The sequence below is a fragment of the Papaver somniferum genome, chromosome 2, assembly GCF_003573695.1.
Source record: "Papaver somniferum cultivar HN1 chromosome 2, ASM357369v1, whole genome shotgun sequence".
NCBI lineage: Eukaryota > Viridiplantae > Streptophyta > Magnoliopsida > Ranunculales > Papaveraceae > Papaver > Papaver somniferum.
In genome coordinates, this window is record NC_039359.1 from 183,975,648 (window position 1) to 183,984,653 (window position 9,006).

At 34.6% G+C, this 9,006-nt stretch overlaps 1 pseudogene; it reads right to left on the reverse strand.

The window, feature by feature from the left end:
• Positions 1 to 713: 713 nt before the first annotated feature.
• On the reverse strand, positions 714 to 2,492 carry LOC113349968 (annotated as a pseudogene).
• Between the last annotated feature and the right edge of the window lie 6,514 nt (positions 2,493 to 9,006).

Here is a 9,006-nt window from a genome sequence, read left to right on the forward strand (position 1 = left end):
GCTTGTAAGACTAAGTGTGCCAAAATTCACATGAGAATTGCAACTAATTTACCAAATTGTTTTTGGTTGCAATTCCGGTGTGAATTTGAACTTATTCTTTGGACGATAGTTACAACTAATAATTATCACAACTGGAAACTAAATTGATTTATTTATATTGATTTACATAGTTTTACTTCTAATTAGTAGCTACTGATAAATTAGAGCAAAGATAACCAATGATTGTCTGTCTCTTTTATCGATTTCAGTTTCAGTTCCACGAAATTAGGAACTATTAAAAATCAGAACTGATTCTACTAATTACTCCCTCTGTTTAAAAAAAATAAGCTTGTTTCATGTGTTATTTGTGCATGAAATAAACATATCCTTTTTGAAACGGGTAACAGTTCAAGTTCCTGTGATTACCGGGGGAAACATTGACAACCCTATATTTGGTCACTTTGTAATATTGGTTTAAAAGAGCATATTTTGGACTGCAGTGGTAAAATTTTCATAAAAATTGAGTCATACTTGTGGATTTTGGATCATCGGGCGCAGAAGCAGATATTTGTTACAGTTTAGGTTAAGTTGGCATGATCTAATAATCATTATTATGATTAAAAAGAAATTGATTCAATTCCAAGTAGTAGAAAATTAACTAAAATATATGATGCGAGTCCGTTTATACTAAAGTATACCAAATTGTAGAAAATGAAGTATCAGAAACATCAAACTTTTAGTATCACAAACTTAAATCCCTCTTTTGAATCTTCACTGGGAAACCATCTTTCATTTTTGCAGTAAGGTAGGATATAAAAACAGGTTCAAAACCATTTTCATGTGCTGGAACAACTCGAAAACCACGTAAAGTTTCAAATACTATCATCTTCATTTGTAAAAATGCCATCTCCTTACCCAAACAAATCCTGGGTCCTGCTTGAAATACTGGATATGTATAGGAATCCTTAGGCACAAAGCTTAATTTTCCAATAATGCTGTCTCTCTCTAACCATCTCTCTGGCTTATATTCCGTCCAATCTGAACCCCACAAGTTTTGCATCCTTGCCATTGCGTATGGATGATATGTTACTCGCTCTCCCTTCTTTACAACCGTTCCGTCCGGTAAAATGTCGTCGCTAGCTGCTTGTTTACTGTCAGTTGGTACTGGTGGGTACAGTCTCATGCTCTCACAAAGAGCTGCATGGGTATAAGTCATTTCCTTTATATCGCTATAGACCGGTTTGTCTGGTATCCCGATTATCTCTTTTAGTATCTCTTCTTCTACTTTTGGGTGGCAGGAAATTAACCAGAAAAACCATGTTAAGGCTGCTGAGGTGGTGTCTCGACCTGCCAAAATAAAACTTACAACAATATATATCAACCGGTTTTCTTCTAAATGATCATAATTTATGAACCTTGAAAGAAGATCAGTAACTTCAAATGAAGACTTCTTTTCGAGATCTTGCTTCTTCTGTCTTACAATGTTTTTTGCGAAATCTTGGATTTTTGAATTCGCAATTTTGAGATTCTTCTCGGATCCAATATTAAGATACCTTTTGATTCTCCACAAATTTGGGATCGCAGAGCTCAATCTTTCGCCGCTTAGTTTAGTTGCTTCTTCAAAAGCAGTAGCGAATTCTGATTCTTGGAGTGATGGTGAGAGGTATTCCGGATCGAAACAAATGCAATCTTGCAAATATTATCAAAAGCAAATCTTTGGAGGATATCCTGAAGATCCAAAACAGAATTCAATTCAGCTGTTGAGTTGAGGATAGGGATTAGTCTATCGGAAACTTCGGTCGTAACGACCTCTTCCACAAACTTACGAAGAGATTTGGTATTGAATTCATGGCTTGATATTTGTCTTTGAAACTTCCAATTATCACCATCAGTATTGAATATACCAGAGCCTAAAAAATCAGTTAGAGAGATTCTAAACATTTCACCTTTTGGGTAAAGAGAAAATTGGGATTTAAGTATGTGTTGAACATTTGCAGGATTAGCAGTGAAGATCTGACGATAACCAAACGGATGTCGAAGAGCATAAGTACCAGTTGGACAGTGACGAAGAACCTCGGCCATCCATTGATTCATTCGACCTCGATTGGCAACGATATCGAAATAGGAACCTATCAATGGGTAACATCTCGGCAACTTGGAATTAGTAGTACTTGAAGAAGTTGAGTTGATGAAAAATGAAAAGGTAAACAAAGGAGTGATAATGAGGAGGATAAGCCATGAAATTAAAACCCCCGTTTCTATCATGGTTGCTTGTCAATGCGCAAAAAGATAAGATAACTGCTAGATAAGTGTATGCAAATGGAGTGAGGTTCCGTTTATATGTTCAAAGTGTTTGGTGAAAGATGCTGAGAGATTCTCTTCTTTAAATAGAGTTTTATTTATACAGCTGGGATTTCTATATCTGACGGACCCAACTGTTGTAATTGCACGTGTTAAACAAGCACCAACTATGACATATTTCAGTTTGAAATTTTGGGCTGCTTAGATTATTATATAACACAAAACTTGAAAATCAACAAACGTTTTAACAAGTATGCAAAGCCACCTTTGCAATACCCCCATTGGCATCGGCAATTGATTCTTAAGATTCATAAACTTTTCTGGTAGTTGTAATTCTATGAATTTCTCGTCCTTGACATCAAAAGAGATTATGATGTTGGAGTGTATATAAAACCAAATCCCAATCCAATGCAAAGCCCCGTTCATAAGCACCCCTTTTCTAAAATTACAACATTAAGTCAAAACTACTGTTCTTTTTTTCAAATGTCTAACTAATCTTCTTTTTTCCCTTATTATGTTTTGCAGACTGATTTATCCCTATCTGAGGATCGGGCGAGATTTCGTTTTGTCTCAGTTCTCTACTCAGTTTAATTTTCTTTGATGATTTCATCTTTTTAGTTGAAAGTTCTTTCATTTCTTTCGTTTAGTATGTCTTGCTCCTAATCTTTCCTCTTTTCTTGCATCTAAAAGTTTAAAATCAGCTTGATTATCTCGGTGTTATTTAAATTTAGATGAAAATATAATACCCTTCTTGATTCCTTTTATTGTGTCTGTTTAAGTGATTATTCTCTCATGGTTTTTGTCTCTTTTGTTGTTGTGATCATAGCTTTTGCTTAAAGGTTCAGAAAGGATTGGATTCAAAGCTTTTGCTCATAGTGTTTTGTGGAAAAAGACTCAAATCATCATCAACTCATTCAAACTCAGTTTCCTGTCAACCCGCCAATCAAGGATTTCAAAAAAAATCAAATTTTTGGAAATCAGTCGAATGCAATTATACGATTTCCTTATTTTGCTCCTAACTCTCCTTAGAGCCAGCTATACTCTTTCCCAAAATATTGAAGATATCAAACAATTCTGTTACCTTCTTAATAGGGATAAAGATTATATGAAATCACTGTATAGCTTAAATTTCGTTCATCTTCATACCCATTATATTAGTACTTCTTATTTCAAGCTGTCACACCATCCTAGAATATCCCAATCTCTCTCAACCCTATACAATTTTGATCAGAGAATTATTGTGATGGAGGAAGGTACCTCTAGTCAAGTTATAGATCTAGTGAGCAAGTTTAAGAAGGCTACCCTAGAATTAGGAGATGTAACTGAAATTGAAGTTATCAAGAATAACAACAAAGAAAATGAAGCTGAAGACAAATGGGAAGCTAGTGTTATTGGTAAAGTCATTATTGAAGGTCGAATGAGTTATGATTCTTTAGAAAAAGGGATTATTTTTACCTGGCCTTTCTTAACATTGGAAAACTTAAGAATCATTGAAGTGGAACCAAATGTTTTTATTTTCAACTTCAATCAATGGGATTTACTCAATAGGGTAATTGAAGAAAGACCATGGGACATCAACAAGCATCTCTTAGTTGTTCATGACTACATTCCGGAAATGATTTACACTGAAAAGCATTGGGGCTTTCAACTATTTTGGATTCAACACAAATATCTTCTGCCTAAGCACATGAACGTTACTTCTGTGACAAAAATTGGTCAAGTTGTGGGAGAAGTCATTGCTATTGAACCTTAGGACGCAATTCCAATTGGTAATGATCCTGTCAAAGTTTGTGTTAATGTTGATCTCTCTATGCCTATGGGAAGAGGTGTGAAATGTTCAACAAATGCTGGGGTTACAAAGAGGCAACAATTTTTTTATGAACGTCAACCAAAAAGCATTTGTACTGTGTGTTACATTGTTAATCACTCAAAAGATACATGCAAAGATGCAGCTATTTTCTTGAACAAAGCTCATGAGAAACCATATTTTGTGGGTAAGATCAATAATATCCGCAAAACTATCAATGTTGTTTCAACTATTCTTGAAATTTCATCTACAAAGGCTCCAGCGGTTAAGAAAATTCAGAAAAATTTTGTTAAGTCAACCAGTTTTGTTCCTCCAAAAGATGGTGAAGTCATCAACTTATCTTCTTTACTCAAAGAGGAAGGAATATCTATGGAAGAAGATAGCATACTAGGCAAGCGACATAAGGTTGCAAATAATGTACCTCCTTCTTCTGAGTCCTCTTCCCAAAGCACTATGTTGAACCCAATCCCAACCTCTATGAATGCTCAATTGATCACAATTGGAGATAATTCAACAGAACAAACACACAAGGGGAATCAGGTATCAATTTTATCTTCTTCTCATTACTTGTCAAAGTATTATTCTTTCACTTATTTAAATCATTGCTCTAAGGTTTATTTTTCTTTGCATATAGTTACGCTTCTCTCTCTGCATTTATTTCTCACTGTTAGTATAATAAATTTTGCAGTAACTCTTCCATGCATATCTGTTTTCACTTTGTACGTTAAAATGATAGAGTTAGCTTTATTTTGTTCCCTCTTTTTTTCTTTTGACATCATGAAAGTTTTATCTTGGAATGTTCAAGGCCTTAATACCCCAACCACTAGAGATCATTTAAGAGATTTGATTAGAACCCCAAACCCTGATATAATTTTTCTTTGTGAAACCAAACTTCATGAGGATAAAATGAAAACATTACTAGCCCCCTATAGATTCCCAAATGCTAGATATCTACAACCAGTAGGACTTTCAGGGGGTCTTGTCATTATGTGGAAGGATGGATTTATTTGTTATGTGGTTAGCTGTGATAATAATATGATTCATGCAGCAGTTCAAAGTGATCCTAGTCAACCAGAATGGTTGCTGTCTTGTATGTATGGATATTGTGACTACTCAAAGAAGAAATCACAATGGGAGTTTATCAAGCAAATTGGTTTAAATATATCTCAGCCTTGGGTTCTTCTGGGTGATTTAAACTTTAATTTAATTAATACTTCTACTACAAGTTATTCATCAAGTGATGGAATGGTTAGTTCTATACTTCAAGAAGTTGGTTAGAAGATTTGGGATTTATAGGCAGAGGGCATACATGGTCTAACAACAATATTGGTACAGGTGAAAAAAGGTCAAGAATATATTTGGCTTCGGTTAATGGGGATTGGAATATTAGTTTCTCAGACTTTAAACTCCTTCATCTTACTCAAATGGGCGTTGATCATTGTTCAATCATGCTTGTTACTGATTATTCTCAACCAAAACTCTGGAAGCCTTTCAAATTCTTCAAAACTTGGTTACATGATAGAACATGTGCAACTGAAGTTGCTAAAGCATGGGAAAAGTCAGTTCAAGGTTCACCTGGTTATAAACTTATCAAAAGGCTCCAATTTACAAGGGTATCACTTTCTGGATGGAATAGATTATATTTTGGTGACATTAACCAGAATGTGGAATCTCTTCGACAATAATTATCTGTCATTCAAGCTCTTCCTTTTTCACATGAAAACAATGTCAAGGCAGCTGAGGTGGTCAAGGAATTAGATAAATGGCACAAAATTCAGTATGAGTTTCACAAACAAAAATCTAGAGATGATTTTGTAAAGGATTTGGATTATAACACACAGTATTTCCATACCCTTACTAAAAGGAAGAAAGCTAGGAATAATATTGATTCCTTACAAGATGGTAATGGAAATTGGTTACATTCTAGAGATGATATAGCTGCCATGCTAACTAATCATTTAGAGTATAACTTCTTCAAATAACATTTCCATTGAGGAACAACATTATCTTCATATTCCTATCTTAATCACCGAAGAAGACAATAGACTACTTCTTTTACCTCTTTCTAGTGAGGAAATTGTGAAAACTCTAAAAAGTATGGAAAGTTGGTCAGCTCCAGGACATGAAGGATTTCAAGCTGGTTTCTACAAGACTCAGTGGAGCATAGTTGGTGATGATGTCTGTGACATGGTATAAAGTTTCTTCTCTACTAAGTTTTTACCAAAAAGAAGAAAACTTGCACTCCTGCAGATTTCAAACCTATTGGATTATGTAACACTTCTTACAAAATCATATCCAAAATTCTTGTCTCAAGAATGAAACCACTCATGGAAAGAATTATATCTCCTTATCAAGCTGCTTATGTGTCAGGTAGATTGATTAATGGTAATACAATGATAGCTCATGAATTGATTCATTCTATGATACAACAATGCATAAGTACTACTTCTTTATCTGTTCTTCTTAATGGCTCTCCTTGTGATGAATTCTATCCTACAAGAGGCATTAGACAAGGAGATCCTTTATCCTATTATCTATTCATCATTGCAATGGAATGGTTTTCAAGAACTCTTCTAGAGGCTCATAATTCAAAGGCTATCAAAGGAATTACTGCAGCAAGAGGTGCCCCTCCTATAAATCACCTGCTTTTTGCAGATGATTGTCTCATTTTTGCTCAAGCAAATTTAACCAGTGTGCATAATCTCCTACAAGTTATGCAGGATTTTAGTTCACAATCTGGTCAGGTCATTAATTTTGACAAATCTTCAGTGCATTTCAGCAACAATTTGGATCCATCTGTGTGTAATACTCTTAGTAGCATATTAGGAGTTAAAACTATAGAGAAAAATGAGAAATATTTAGGCTCTCCTATTATTATTGGTAAGTCTAAAGTCAAGGCTTTTGAAGAACTACAAACTTATTTTGAAAGAAGACTTGGTATATGGCAAGGAATCAATATGCATCAAGCTGGTAGAACTACTATGGTTAAAGCAGTTCTAAACTCAGTACCCATGTATCAAATGAGTACTTTTAAGATTCCTAAAACTCTTCTAAGAAAACTAGATACTCTTCAAAGGAAATTCTGGTGGGGATTTAAGTCTAATAGAGGTTTGAACTTAATATCTTGGCAGAATATGTGTATTTCTAAAGATTTGGATGGTCTTGCATTCAGAGATCTGGAATTACTAAACCATGTACTCTTAGCTAAAATTGCTTGGAGAATCTATCATCAGCCTGATCACTTGCTAACAAAAATACTCAAGGCTAAATACTTCAAGAGAGAAGAATTTTTACATCTTACTGGTGACAGAAAAAATTCTTCCTAGACATGGAAAGAAATTGAGCTTGGTCTTTCCATTCTTCAGCAACATTACATTATGGAGGTAAATAATGGTAAAAGCACAAAAATTTGGGTGGATAGATGGATCATTGGTTTAGATATAAAAGTTGAACCTCTTCATACTACACACCTGCAATATGTTTTTGTTAGTGAGCTGATCATTCGTGAGACCAACAACTGGAATATGCCACTTCTTAATGAGCTTTTTCTACCAGAGGTTGTTGATAAAATTGTGAATATGCAGATATCTCAACAAGAAGATGATATAATTCGTTGGATTCCTAGTAAAGATGATAACTTTACTGTGAAAAATACTTATAATAAGCTCTCGGAGTCAAGAGTTCAAAATCAAGTTGCACTTGACACTGTTCCAAAAGCAGTTAGGAAGGCTCTTTGGAAAATGAAGCTCCCACATCGTGTGAAACTCTTCATATGGAAATGCCTTAATAATATAGTTCCTACAAGAGTCATATTATCTCATGTCATGCACAACATTGAAACTCATTGTGAGATCTGCAAGCTGGAAGATGAAACTCTCTACCATCTACTAATCAGTTGCAATCATGCTAAAGCAGTCTTGAGGCTTCTCAATATTAACATTGATCAAATCCTTAACAATTGCCAGACAATAAAGGACTAGATTATTTCTTGGTTTCAAGATGTTCAAAATGCTAATGTTGATGACCTGCAAAGTTGGAGAACCTTATTAATGGTGGGAAGTTGGGTAATCTGGAAAGAAAGATGTGATTGCATCTTTCAGGATAAGTCTCTAAACCCAGTGTCTAATGTTTCTAAAATTAACAATTATCTGCTTAGCTTCAGTTCTTTTGTGCATGATAGTATAGAAAAGAATCTTACTGAGAATCCAGTTTTAGAATCCCATGATAGTAATTCTAGTAGTAATTTTATTGAGCACCCCAGGGAAGAATCAGAAGTATTTAAATTCCAAGTTGATGCTTCTTATGATCAAGATACTAATGACTGTGGTTCTGGTATTGTTTTTTACAATACTACAGGTGATTGCTCAGGTTTCAAAGGATCTTATGCAGCTGGAGTGATTGATGCTGAAGCTGGAGAATGTAGAGCAGTATTGGAAGGTTTGCAATGGGCTAAAGAGATGGAGCTAGACAAGATTCATCTGGTTACAGACGCAGAAACTGTTGTCAACTCAATAAATAAATATTCCCTACTTGTGAGATGGGAAAATAGGAAAGTGTTGAGAGATATTAAACTCTTGCTAGATTCTTTTCAGTTTTCAAAGATTAGTCATGTTAGGAGATCTCTCAATCAGTTGGCTGATTCCATATCCAAATCAGTTAGGAGGAATAGGTCAGTTATTGAAGAGTTTAGTCATAATAAACAACATATTGCTTCTTTATTATCCAGGTTTTTTGAGCCTGGAAATTCTTAATCAATAAAATTCTCCAGTTATCCAAAAAAAGATTATTACATAACACTATAAAATTATAAGTTTTTGGCAGCATGCTTATTTACTCAGGATAAGACACGACGATGCCATCACTTAGTGGTCTAAGTACAACTATTCGGTTATTTGTCTATCATCATCATCAATTTAGAG